Here is a 13,999-nt window from a genome sequence, read left to right as displayed (position 1 = left end):
TGGTAAATAGAATGAATAGAACCTCTAACCCTGGTAATATGACTGGTAAATAGAATGAATAGAACCTCTAACCCTGGTAATATGACTGGTAAATAGAATGAATAGAACCTCTAACCCTGGTAATATGACTGGTAAATAGAATGAATAGAACCTCTAACCCTGGTAATATGACTGGTAAATAGAATGAATAGAACCTCTAACCCTGGTAATATGACTGGTAAATAGAATGAAAAGAACCTCTAACCCTGGTAATATGACTGGTAAATAGAATGAATAGAACCTGTAACCCTGGTAATATGACTGGTAAATAGAATGAATAGAACCTCTAACCCTGGTAATATGACTGGTAAATAGAATGAATAGAACCTCTAACCCTGGTAATATGACTGGTAAATAGAAAGAATAGAACCTCTAACCCTGGTAATATGACTGGTAAATAGAATGAATAGAACCTCTAACCCTGGTAATATGACTGGTAAATAGAATGAAAAGAACCTCTAACCCTGGTAATATGACTGGTAAATAGAATGAATAGAACCTGTAACCCTGGTAATATGACTGGTAAATAGAATGAACAGAACCTCTAACCCTGGTAATATGACTGGTAAATAGAATGAATAGAACCTCTAACCCTGGTAATATGACTGGTAAATAGAATGAATAGAACCTCTAACCCTGGTAATATGACTGGTAAATAGAATGAATAGAACCTCTAACCCTGGTAATATGACTGATAAATAGAATGAATAGAACCTGTAACCCTGGTGATATGACTGGTAAATAGAATGAATAGAACCTGTAACCCTGGTAATATGACTGGTAAATAGAATGAATAGAACCTCTAACCCAGGTGATATGACTGGTAAATAGAATGAATAGAACCTCTAACCCTGGTAATATGACTGATAAATAGAATGAATAGAACCTGTAACCCTGGTAATATGACTGGTAAATAGAATGAATAGAACCTCTAACCCTGGTAATATGACTGGTAAATAGAATGAATAGAACCTCTAACCCTGGTAATATGACTGGTAAATAGAATGAATAGAACCTCTAACCCTGACAACTTGACTGGTAAATAGAATGAATAGAACCTCTAACCCTGGTAATATGACTGGTAAATAGAATGAATAGAACCTCTAACCCTGGTAATATGACTGGTAAATAGAATGAAAAGAACCTCTAACCCTGGTAATATGACTGGTAAATAGAATGAATAGAACCTGTAACCCTGGTAATATGACTGGTAAATAGAATGAATAGAACCTCTAACCCTGGTAATATGACTGGTAAATAGAATGAATAGAACCTCTAACCCTGGTAATATGACTGGTAAATAGAATGAATAGAACCTCTAACCCTGGTAATATGACTGGTAAATAGAATGAATAGAACCTCTAACCCTGGTAATATGACTGGTAAATAGAATGAAAAGAACCTCTAACCCTGGTAATATGACTGGTAAATAGAATGAATAGAACCTGTAACCCTGGTAATATGACTGGTAAATAGAATGAATAGAACCTCTAACCCTGGTAATATGACTGGTAAATAGAATGAATAGAACCTGTAACCCTGGTAATATGACTGGTAAATAGAATGAATAGAACCTGTAACCTTGGTCATATGACTGGTAAATAGAATGAATAGAACCTGTAACCCTGGTAATATGACTGGTAAATAGAATGAAAAGAACCTGTAACCCTGGTAGTATGACTGGTAAATAGAATGAATAGAACCTGTAACCCTGGTAATATGACTGGTAAATAGAATGAATAGAACCTCTAACCCTGGTAATATGACTGGTAAATAGAATGAAAAGAACCTCTAACCCTGGTAATATGACTGGTAAATAGAATGAATAGAACCTGTAACCCTGGTAATATGACTGGTAAATAGAATGAATAGAACCTGTAACCTTGGTCATATGACTGGTAAATAGAATGAATAGAACCTGTAACCCTGGTAATATGACTGGTAAATAGAATGAAAAGAACCTGTAACCCTGGTAGTATGACTGGTAAATAGAATGAATAGAACCTGTAACCCTGGTAATATGACTGGTAAATAGAATGAATAGAACCTCTAACCCTGGTAATATGACTGGTAAATAGAATGAATAGAACCTCTAACCCTGGTAATATGACTGGTAAATAGAATGAATAGAACCTCTAACCCTGGTAATATGACTGGTAAATAGAATGAAAAGAACCTCTAACCCTGGTAATATGACTGGTAAATAGAATGAATAGAACCTGTAACCCTGGTAATATGACTGGTAAATAGAATGAATAGAACCTCTAACCCTGGTAATATGACTGGTAAATAGAATGAATAGAACCTCTAACCCTGGTAATATGACTGGTAAATAGAATGAATAGAACCTCTAACCCTGGTAATATGACTGGTAAATAGAATGAATAGAACCTCTAACCCTGGTAATATGACTGGTAAATAGAATGAAAAGAACCTCTAACCCTGGTAATATGACTGGTAAATAGAATGAATAGAACCTGTAACCCTGGTAATATGACTGGTAAATAGAATGAATAGAACCTCTAACCCTGGTAATATGACTGGTAAATAGAATGAATAGAACCTCTAACCCTGGTAATATGACTGGTAAATAGAATGAATAGAACCTCTAACCCTGGTAATATGACTGGTAAATAGAATGAATAGAACCTCTAACCCTGGTAATATGACTGGTAAATAGAATGAATAGAACCTGTAACCCTGGTAATATGACTGGTAAATAGAATGAATAGAACCTCTAGCCCTGGTAATATGACTGGTAAATAGAATGAATAGAACCTCTAACCCTGGTAATATGACTGGTAAATAGAATGAAAAGAACCTGTAACCCTGGTAATATGACTGGTAAATAGAATGAATAGAACCTGTAACCCTGGTAATATGACTGGTAAATAGAATGAATAGAACCTCTAACCCTGGTAATATGACTGGTAAATAGAATGAATAGAACCTCTAACCCTGGTAATATGACTGGTAAATAGAATGAAAAGAACCTGTAACCCTGGTAATATGACTGGTAAATAGAATGAATAGAACCTGTAACCCTGGTAATATGACTGGTAAATAGAATGAATAGAACCTCTAACCCTGGTAATATGACTGGTAAATAGAATGAAAAGAACCTGTAACCCTGGTAATATGACTGGTAAATAGAATGAATAGAACCTCTAACCCTGGTAATATGACTGGTAAATAGAATGAATAGAACCTCTAACCCTGGTAATATGACTGGTAAATAGAATGAATAGAACCTCTAACCCTGGTAATATGACTGGTAAATAGAATGAAAAGAACCTGTAACCCTGGTAATATGACTGGTAAATAGAATGAATAGAACCTGTAACCCTGGTAATATGACTGGTAAATAGAATGAATAGAACCTATAACCCTGGTAATATGACTGGTAAATAGAATGAATAGAACCTATAACCCTGGTAATATGACTGGTAAATAGAATGAATAGAACCTATAACCCTGGTAATATGACTGGTAAATAGAATGAATAGAACCTATAACCCTGGTAATATGACTGGTAAATAGAATGAATAGAACCTATAACCCTGGTAATATGACTGGTAAATAGAATGAATAGAACCTATAACCCTGGTCATATGACTGGTAAATAGAATGAATAGAACCTATAACCCTGGTAATATGACTGGTAAATAGAATGAATAGAACCTCTAACCCTGGTAATATGACTGGTAAATAGAATGAATAGAACCTATAACCCTGGTAATATGACTGGTAAATAGAATGAATAGAACCTCTAACCCTGGTAATATGACTGGTAAATAGAATGAATAGAACCTATAACCCTGGTAATATGACTGGTAAATAGAATGAATAGAACCTCTAACCCTGGTAATATGACTGGTAAATAGAATGAATAGAACCTATAACCCTGGTAATATGACTGGTAAATAGAATGAATAGAACCTCTAACCCTGGTAATATGACTGGTAAATAGAATGAATAGAACCTGTAACCCTGGTAATATGACTGGTAAATAGAATGAATAGAACCTGTAACCCTGGTAATCTGACTGGTAAATAGAATGAATAGAACCTCTAACCCTGGTAATATGACTGGTAAATAGAATGAATAGAACCTGTAACCCTGGTAATATGACTGGTAAATAGAATGAATAGAACCTGTAACCCTGGTAATATGACTGGTAAATAGAATGAAAAGAACCTGTAACCCTGGTAAATAGAATGAATAGAACCTGTAACCCTGGTAATATGACTGGTAAATAGAATGAATATAACCTGTAACCTTGGTAATATGACTGGTAAATAGAATGAATAGAACCTGTAACCCTGGTAATATGACTGGTAAATAGAATGAATAGAACCTCTAACCCTGGTAATATGACTGGTAAATAGAATGAATAGAACCTCTAACCCTGGTAATATGACTGGTAAATAGAATGAATAGAACCTCTAACCCTGGTAATATGACTGGTAAATAGAATGAATAGAACCTCTAACCCTGGTAATATGACTGGTAAATAGAATGAATAGAACCTGTAACCCTGGTAACATGACTGGTAAATAGAATGAATAGAACCTGTAACCCTGGTAATATGACTGGTAAATAGAATGAATAGAACCTGTAACCCTGGTAATATGACTGGTAAATAGAATGAATAGAACCTCTAACCCTGGTAATATGACTGGTAAATAGAATGAATAGAACCTCTAACCCTGGTAATATGACTGGTAAATAGAATGAATAGAACCTCTAACCCTGGTAATATGACTGGTAAATAGAATGAATAGAACCTCTAACCCTGGTAATATGACTGGTAAATAGAATGAATAGAACCTATAACCCTGGTCATATGACTGGTAAATAGAATGAATAGAACCTGTAACCCTGGTAATATGACTGGTAAATAGAATGAATAGAACCTCTAACCCTGGTAATATGACTGGTAAATAGAATGAATAGAACCTGTAACCCTGGTAATCTGACTGGTAAATAGAATGAATAGAACCTCTAACCCTGGTAATATGACTGGTAAATAGAATGAATAGAACCTGTAACCCTGGTAATATGACTGGTAAATAGAATGAATAGAACCTGTAACCCTGGTAATATGACTGGTAAATAGAATGAAAAGAACCTGTAACCCTGGTAAATAGAATGAATAGAACCTGTAACCCTGGTAATATGACTGGTAAATAGAATGAATATAACCTGTAACCTTGGTAATATGACTGGTAAATAGAATGAATAGAACCTGTAACCCTGGTAATATGACTGGTAAATAGAATGAATAGAACCTCTAACCCTGGTAATATGACTGGTAAATAGAATGAATAGAACCTCTAACCCTGGTAATATGACTGGTAAATAGAATGAATAGAACCTCTAACCCTGGTAATATGACTGGTAAATAGAATGAATAGAACCTCTAACCCTGGTAATATGACTGGTAAATAGAATGAATAGAACCTGTAACCCTGGTATTATGACTGGTAAATAGAATGAATAGAACCTGTAACCCTGGTAATATGACTGGTAAATAGAATGAATAGAAACTGTAACCCTGGTATTATGACTGGTAAATAGAATGAATAGAACCTGTAACCCTGGTAATATGACTGGTAAATAGAATGAATAGAACCTGTAACCCTGGTAATATGACTGGTAAATAGAATGAATAGAACCTGTAACCCTGGTAATATGACTGGTAAATAGAATGAATAGAACCTATAACCCTGGTAATATGACTGGTAAATAGAATGAATAGAACCTATAACCCTGGTAATATGACTGGTAAATAGAATGAATAGAACCTGTAACCCTGGTAATATGACTGGTAAATAGAATGAATAGAACCTCTAACCCTGGTAATATGACTGGTAAATAGAATGAATAGAACCTGTAACCCTGGTAATATGACTGGTAAATAGAATGAATAGAACCTCTAACCCTGGTAATATGACTGGTAAATAGAATGAATAGAACCTGTAACCCTGGTAACATGACTGGTAAATAGAATGAATAGAGCCTGTAACCCTGGTAATATGACTGGTAAATAGAATGAATAGAACCTCTAACCCTGGTAATATGACTGGTAAATAGAATGAATAGAACCTGTAACCCTGGTAATATGACTGGTAAATAGAATGAATAGAACCTGTAACCCTGGTAACATGACTGGTAAATAGAATGAATAGAACCTGTAACCCTGGTAACGTGACTGGTAAATAGAATGAATAGAACCTCTAACCCTGGTAAATAGAATGAATAGAACCTGTAACCCTGGTAATATGACTGGTAAATAGAATGAATAGAACCTGTAACCCTGGTAACATGACTGGTAAATAGAATGAATAGAACCTGTAACCCTGGTAATATGACTGGTAAATAGAATGAATAGAACCTCTAACCCTGGTAATATGACTGGTAAATAGAATGAATAGAACCTGTAACCCTGGTAATATGACTGGTAAATAGAATGAATAGAACCTGTAACCCTGGTAACATGACTGGTAAATAGAATGAATAGAACCTGTAACCCTGGTAATATGACTGGTAAATAGAATGAATAGAACCTGTAACCCTGGTAATATGACTGGTAAATAGAATGAATAGAACCTCTAACCCTGGTAATATGACTGGTAAATAGAATGAATAGAACCTCTAACCCTGGTAATATGACTGGTAAATAGAATGAATAGAACCTCTAACCCTGGTAATATGACTGGTAAATAGAATGAATAGAACCTCTAACCCTGGTAATATGACTGGTAAATAGAATGAATAGAACCTGTAACCCTGGTAATATGACTGGTAAATAGAATGAATAGAACCTCTAACCCTGGTAATATGACTGGTAAATAGAATGAATAGAACCTGTAACCCTGGTAATATGACTGAAATAGAATGAATAGAACCTAACCCTGGTAATCTGACTGGTAATGAAAGAATAGAACCTCTAACCCTGGTAATATGACTGGTAAATAGAATGAATAGAACCTGTAACCCTGGTAATATGACTGGTAAATAGAATGAATAGAACCTGTAACCCTGGTAATATGACTGGTAAATAGAATGAATAGAACCTGTAACCCTGGTAATATGACTGGTAAATAGAATGAATAGAACCTGTAACCCTGGTAATATGACTGGTAAATAGAATGAATAGAACCTGTAACCCTGGTAATATGACTGGTAAATAGAATGAATAGAACCTAACCCTGAATGAAAATAGAATGAATAGAACCTGTAACCCTGGTAATATGACTGGTAAATAGAATGAATAGAACCTGTAACCCTGGTAACATGACTGGTAAATAGAATGAATAGAAACTGTAACCCTGGTAATATGACTGAAATAGAATGAATAGAACCTGTAACCCTGGTAATATGACTGGTAAATAGAATGAATAGAACCTCTAACCCTGGTAATATGACTGGTAAATAGAATGAATAGAACCTGTAACCCTGGTATTATGACTGGTAAATAGAATGAATAGAACCTGTAACCCTGGTAATATGACTGGTAAATAGAATGAATAGAAACTGTAACCCTGGTATTATGACTGGTAAATAGAATGAATAGAACCTGTAACCCTGGTAATATGACTGGTAAATAGAATGAATAGAACCTGTAACCCTGGTAATATGACTGGTAAATAGAATGAATAGAACCTGTAACCCTGGTAATATGACTGGTAAATAGAATGAATAGAACCTGTAACCCTGGTAATATGACTGGTAAATAGAATGAATAGAACCTGTAACCCTGGTAATATGACTGGTAAATAGAATGAATAGAACCTGTAACCCTGGTAATATGACTGGTAAATAGAATGAATAGAACCTCTAACCCTGGTAATATGACTGGTAAATAGAATGAATAGAACCTGTAACCCTGGTAATATGACTGGTAAATAGAATGAATAGAACCTGTAACCCTGGTAATATGACTGGTAAATAGAATGAATAGAACCTGTAACCCTGGTAATATGACTGGTAAATAGAATGAATAGAACCTGTAACCCTGGTAATATGACTGGTAAATAGAATGAATAGAACCTCTAACCCTGGTAATCTGACTGGTAAATAGAATGAATAGAACCTCTAACCCTGGTAATATGACTGGTAAATAGAATGAATAGAACCTGTAACCCTGGTAATATGACTGGTAAATAGAATGAATAGAACCTGTAACCCTGGTAATATGACTGGTAAATAGAATGAATAGAACCTGTAACCCTGGTAAATAGAATGAATAGAACCTGTAACCCTGGTAATATGACTGGTAAATAGAATGAATAGAACCTGTAACCCTGGTAACATGACTGGTAAATAGAATGAATAGAACCTGTAACCCTGGTAATATGACTGGTAAATAGAATGAATAGAACCTGTAACCCTGGTAATCTGACTGGTAAATAGAATGAATAGAACCTGTAACCCTGGTAATATGACTGGTAAATGAATGAATAGAACCTGTAACCCTGGTAATATGACTGGTAAATAGAATGAATAGAACCTGTAACCCTGGTAATATGACTGGTAAATAGAATGAATAGAACCTGTAACCCTGGTAATATGACTGGTAAATAGAATGAATAGAACCTCTAACCCTGGTAATATGACTGGTAAATAGAATGAATAGAACCTGTAACCCTGGTAATATGACTGGTAAATAGAATGAATAGAACCTGTAACCCTGGTAATATGACTGGTAAATAGAATGAATAGAAACTGTAACCCTGGTATTATGACTGGTAAATAGAATGAATAGAACCTGTAACCCTGGTAATATGACTGGTAAATAGAATGAATAGAACCTGTAACCCTGGTAATATGACTGGTAAATAGAATGAATAGAACCTGTAACCCTGGTAATATGACTGGTAAATAGAATGAATAGAACCTGTAACCCTGGTAATATGACTGGTAAATAGAATGAATAGAACCTGTAACCCTGGTAATATGACTGGTAAATAGAATGAATAGAACCTGTAACCCTGGTAATATGACTGGTAAATAGAATGAATAGAACCTCTAACCCTGGTAATATGACTGGTAAATAGAATGAATAGAACCTGTAACCCTGGTAATATGACTGGTAAATAGAATGAATAGAACCTGTAACCCTGGTAATATGACTGGTAAATAGAATGAATAGAACCTGTAACCCTGGTAATATGACTGGTAAATAGAATGAATAGAACCTCTAACCCTGGTAATATGACTGGTAAATAGAATGAATAGAACCTGTAACCCTGGTAACATGACTGGTAAATAGAATGAATTGAACCTGTAACCCTGGTAATATGACTGGTAAATAGAATGAATAGAACCTAACCCTGGTAATATGACTGGTAAATAGAATGAATAGAACTGTAACCCTGGTAATATGACTGGTAAATAGAATGAATAGAACCTGTAACCCTGGTAATATGACTGGTAAATAGAATGAATAGAACCTGTAACCCTGGTAACATGACTGGTAAATAGAATGAATAGAACCTGTAACCCTGGTAATATGACTGGTAAATAGAATGAATAGAACCTGTAACCCTGGTAATATGACTGGTAAATAGAATGAATAGAACCTCTAACCCTGGTAATATGACTGGTAAATAGAATGAATAGAACCTCTAACCCTGGTAATATGACTGGTAAATAGAATGAATAGAACCTGTAACCCTGGTAACCTGGTAAATAGAATGAATAGAACCTGTAACCCTGGTAACATGACTGGTAAATAATGAATAGACCTCTAACCCTGGTAAATAGAATGAATAGAACCTGTAACCCTGGTAATATGACTGGTAAATAGAATGAATAGAACCTGTAACCCTGGTAATATGACTGGTAAATAGAATGAATAGAACCTGTAACCCTGGTAATATGACTGGTAAATAGAATGAATAGAACCTGTAACCCTGGTAACATGACTGGTAAATAGAATGAATAGAAACTGTAACCCTGGTAATATGACTGGTAAATAGAATGAATAGAACCTGTAACCCTGGTAATATGACTGGTAAATAGAATGAATAGAACCTGTAACCCTGGTAATATGACTGGTAAATAGAATGAATAGAACCTCTAACCCTGGTAATATGACTGGTAAATAGAATGAATAGAACCTCTAACCCTGGTAATATGACTGGTAAATAGAATGAATAGAACCTGTAACCCTGGTAATATGACTGGTAAATAGAATGAATAGAACCTGTAACCCTGGTAATATGACTGGTAAATAGAATGAATAGAACCTCTAACCCTGGTAATATGACTGGTAAATAGAATGAATAGAACCTGTAACCCTGGTAATATGACTGGTAAATAGAATGAATAGAACCTGTAACCCTGGTAATATGACTGGTAAATAGAATGAATAGAACCTGTAACCCTGGTAATATGACTGGTAAATAGAATGAATAGAACCTGTAACCCTGGTAATATGACTGGTAAATAGAATGAATAGAACCTGTAACCCTGGTAATATGACTGGTAAATATGAAAAGAACCTGTAACCCTGGTAAATAGAATGAATAGAACCTGTAACCCTGGTAATATGACTGGTAAATAGAATGAATAGAACCTGTAACCCTGGTAACATGACTGGTAAATAGAATGAATAGAACCTGTAACCCTGGTAATATGACTGGTAAATAGAATGAATAGAACCTGTAACCCTGGTAATATGACTGGTAAATAGAATGAATAGAACCTGTAACCCTGGTAATATGACTGGTAAATAGAATGAATAGAACCTGTAACCCTGGTAACATGACTGGTAAATAGAATGAATAGAACCTGTAACCCTGGTAATATGACTGGTAAATAGAATGAATAGAACCTGTAACCCTGGTAATATGACTGGTAAATAGAATGAATAGAACCTCTAACCCTGGTAATATGACTGGTAAATAGAATGAATAGAACCTCTAACCCTGGTAATATGACTGGTAAATAGAATGAATAGAACCTCTAACCCTGGTAATATGACTGGTAAATAGAATGAATAGAACCTCTAACCCTGGTAATATGACTGGTAAATAGAATGAATAGAACCTGTAACCCTGGTAATATGACTGGTAAATAGAATGAATAGAACCTGAATATGACTGGTAAATAGAATGAATAGAACCTGTAACCCTGGTAATATGACTGGTAAATAGAATGAATAGAACCTGTAACCCTGGTAATATGACTGGTAAATAGAATGAATAGAACCTCTAACCCTGGTAATATGACTGGTAAATAGAATGAATAGAACCTGTAACCCTGGTAATATGACTGGTAAATAGAATGAATAGAACCTGTAACCCTGGTAATATGACTGGTAAATAGAATGAATAGAAACCTGTAACCCTGGTAATATGACTGGTAAATAGAATGAATAGAACCTGTAACCTGGTAATATGACTGGTAAATAGAATGAATAGAACCTGTAACCCTGGTAATATGACTGGTAAATAGAATGAATAGAACCTCTAACCCTGGTAATATGACTGGTAAATAGAATGAATAGAACCTCTAACCCTGGTAATATGACTGGTAAATAGAATGAATAGAACCTCTAACCCTGGTAATATGACTGGTAAATAGAATGAATAGAACCTGTAACCCTGGTAATATGACTGGTAAATAGAATGAATAGAACCTGTAACCCTGGTAATATGACTGGTAAATAGAATGAATAGAACCTGTAACCCTGGTAATATGACTGGTAAATAGAATGAATAGAACCTGTAACCCTGGTAATATGACTGGTAACAGAATGAATAGAACCTGTAACCCTGGTAATATGACTGGTAAATGAATGAATAGAACCTGTAACCCTGGTAATATGACTGGTAAATAGAATGAATAGAACCTGTAACCCTGGTAATATGACTGGTAAATAGAATGAATAGAACCTGTAACCCTGGTAATATGACTGGTAAATAGAATGAATAGAACCTGTAACCCTGGTAATATGACTGGTAAATAGAATGAATAGAACCTGTAACCCTGGTAATATGACTGGTAAATAGAATGAATAGAACCTGTAACCCTGGTAATATGACTGGTAAATAGAATGAATAGAACCTCTAACCCTGGTAATATGACTGGTAAATAGAATGAATAGAACCTGTAACCCTGGTAATATGACTGGTAAATAGAATGAATAGAACCTGTAACCCTGGTAACATGACTGGTAAAGAATGAATAGAACCTGTAACCCTGGTAATATGACTGGTAAATAGAATGAATAGAACCTCTAACCCTGGTAATATGACTGGTAAATAGAATGAATAGAACCTGTAACCCTGGTAACCCTGGTAAATAGAATGAATAGAACCTGTAACCCTGGTAATATGACTGGTAAATAGAATGAATAGAACCTCTAACCCTGGTAATATGACTGGTAAATAGAATGAATAGAACCTGTAACCCTGGTAATATGACTGGTAAATAGAATGAATAGAACCTGTAACCCTGGTAATATGACTGGTAAATAGAATGAATAGAACCTGTAACCCTGGTAATATGACTGGAATGAAATAACCCTGGTAATGAATAGAACCTGTAACCCTGGTAATATGACTGGTAAATAGAATGAATAGAACCTGTAACCCTGGTAACATGACTGGTAAATAGAATGAATAGAACCTGTAACCCTGGTATTATGACTGGTAAATAGAATGAATAGAACCTGTAACCCTGGTAATATGACTGGTAAATAGAATGAATAGAACCTGTAACCCTGGTAATATGACTGGTAAATAGAATGAATAGAACCTAACCCTGGTAAATATGAATGAATAGAACCTGTAACCCTGAAATAGAAATAGAATGAATAGAACCTGTAACCCTGGTAATATGACTGGTAAATAGAATGAATAGAACCTGTAACCCTGGTAATATGACTGGTAAATAGAATGAATAGAACCTGTAACCCTGGTAATATGACTGGTAAATAGAATGAATAGAACCTGTAACCCTGGTAATATGACTGGTAAATAGAATGAATAGAACCTGTAACCCTGGTAATATGACTGGTAAATAGAATGAATAGAACCTGTAACCCTGGTAATATGACTGGTAAATAGAATGAATAGAACCTGTAACCCTGGTAATATGACTGGTAAATAGAATGAATAGAACCTGTAACCCTGGTAATATGACTGGTAAATAGAATGAATAGAACCTGTAACCCTGGTAATATGACTGGTAAATAGAATGAATAGAACCTGTAACCCTGGTAATATGACTGGTAAATAGAATGAATAGAACCTGTAACCCTGGTAATATGACTGGTAAATAGAATGAATAGAACCTGTAACCCTGGTAATATGACTGAACCTGTAACCCTGGTAATATGACTGGTAAATAGAATGAATAGAACCTGTAACCTGGTAACATGACTGGTAAATAGAATGAATAGAACCTGTAACCCTGGTAATATGACTGGTAAATGAATGAATAGAACCTGTAACCCTGGTAATATGACTGGTAAATAGAATGAATAGAACCTGTAATATGACTGGTAAATAGAATGAATAGAACCTGTAACCCTGGTAATATGACTGGTAAATAGAATGAATAGAACCTATAACCCTGGTAATATGACTGGTAAATAGAATGAATAGAACCTATAACCCTGGTAATATGACTGGTAAATAGAATGAATAGAACCTATAACCCTGGTAATATGACTGGTAAATAGAATGAATAGAACCTATAACCCTGGTAATATGACTGGTAAATAGAATGAATAGAACCTCTAACCCTGGTAATATGACTGGTAAATAGAATGAATAGAACCTAACCCTGGTAATATGACTGGTAAATAGAATGAATAGAACCTGTAACCCTGGTAATATGACTGGTAAATAGAATGAATAGAACCTGTAACCCTGGTAATATGACTGGTAAATAGAATGAATAGAACCTGTAACCCTGGTAATATGACTGGTAAATGAATGAA

At 34.9% G+C, this 13,999-nt stretch overlaps 1 long non-coding RNA gene across 10 annotated transcripts; it reads right to left on the bottom strand.

Moving 5' to 3' along the window:
* Nucleotides 1-3,341: 3,341 nt before the first annotated feature.
* On the bottom strand, nucleotides 3,342-13,798 carry LOC127921768 (uncharacterized). 10 transcript variants are annotated; one of them, XR_008109517.1, is made up of 6 exons: nucleotides 13,622-13,798; nucleotides 5,761-5,846; nucleotides 4,870-4,912; nucleotides 3,850-3,978; nucleotides 3,635-3,720; nucleotides 3,342-3,419 (listed from the first exon to the last, which is right to left on the bottom strand). It is a non-coding gene; the product is annotated as an uncharacterized LOC127921768 (long non-coding RNA). The 10 variants fall into 10 exon arrangements; XR_008109518.1 differs by having other exon boundaries at nucleotides 3,764-3,892; XR_008109513.1 differs by lacking the exon at nucleotides 3,342-3,419 and having other exon boundaries at nucleotides 3,570-3,720.
* Between the last annotated feature and the right edge of the window lie 201 nt (nucleotides 13,799-13,999).

This window comes from Oncorhynchus keta, unplaced genomic scaffold (assembly GCF_023373465.1).
Source record: "Oncorhynchus keta strain PuntledgeMale-10-30-2019 unplaced genomic scaffold, Oket_V2 Un_contig_23483_pilon_pilon, whole genome shotgun sequence".
NCBI lineage: Eukaryota > Metazoa > Chordata > Actinopteri > Salmoniformes > Salmonidae > Oncorhynchus > Oncorhynchus keta.
This window is presented reverse-complemented; position numbering and strand designations above follow the sequence as displayed.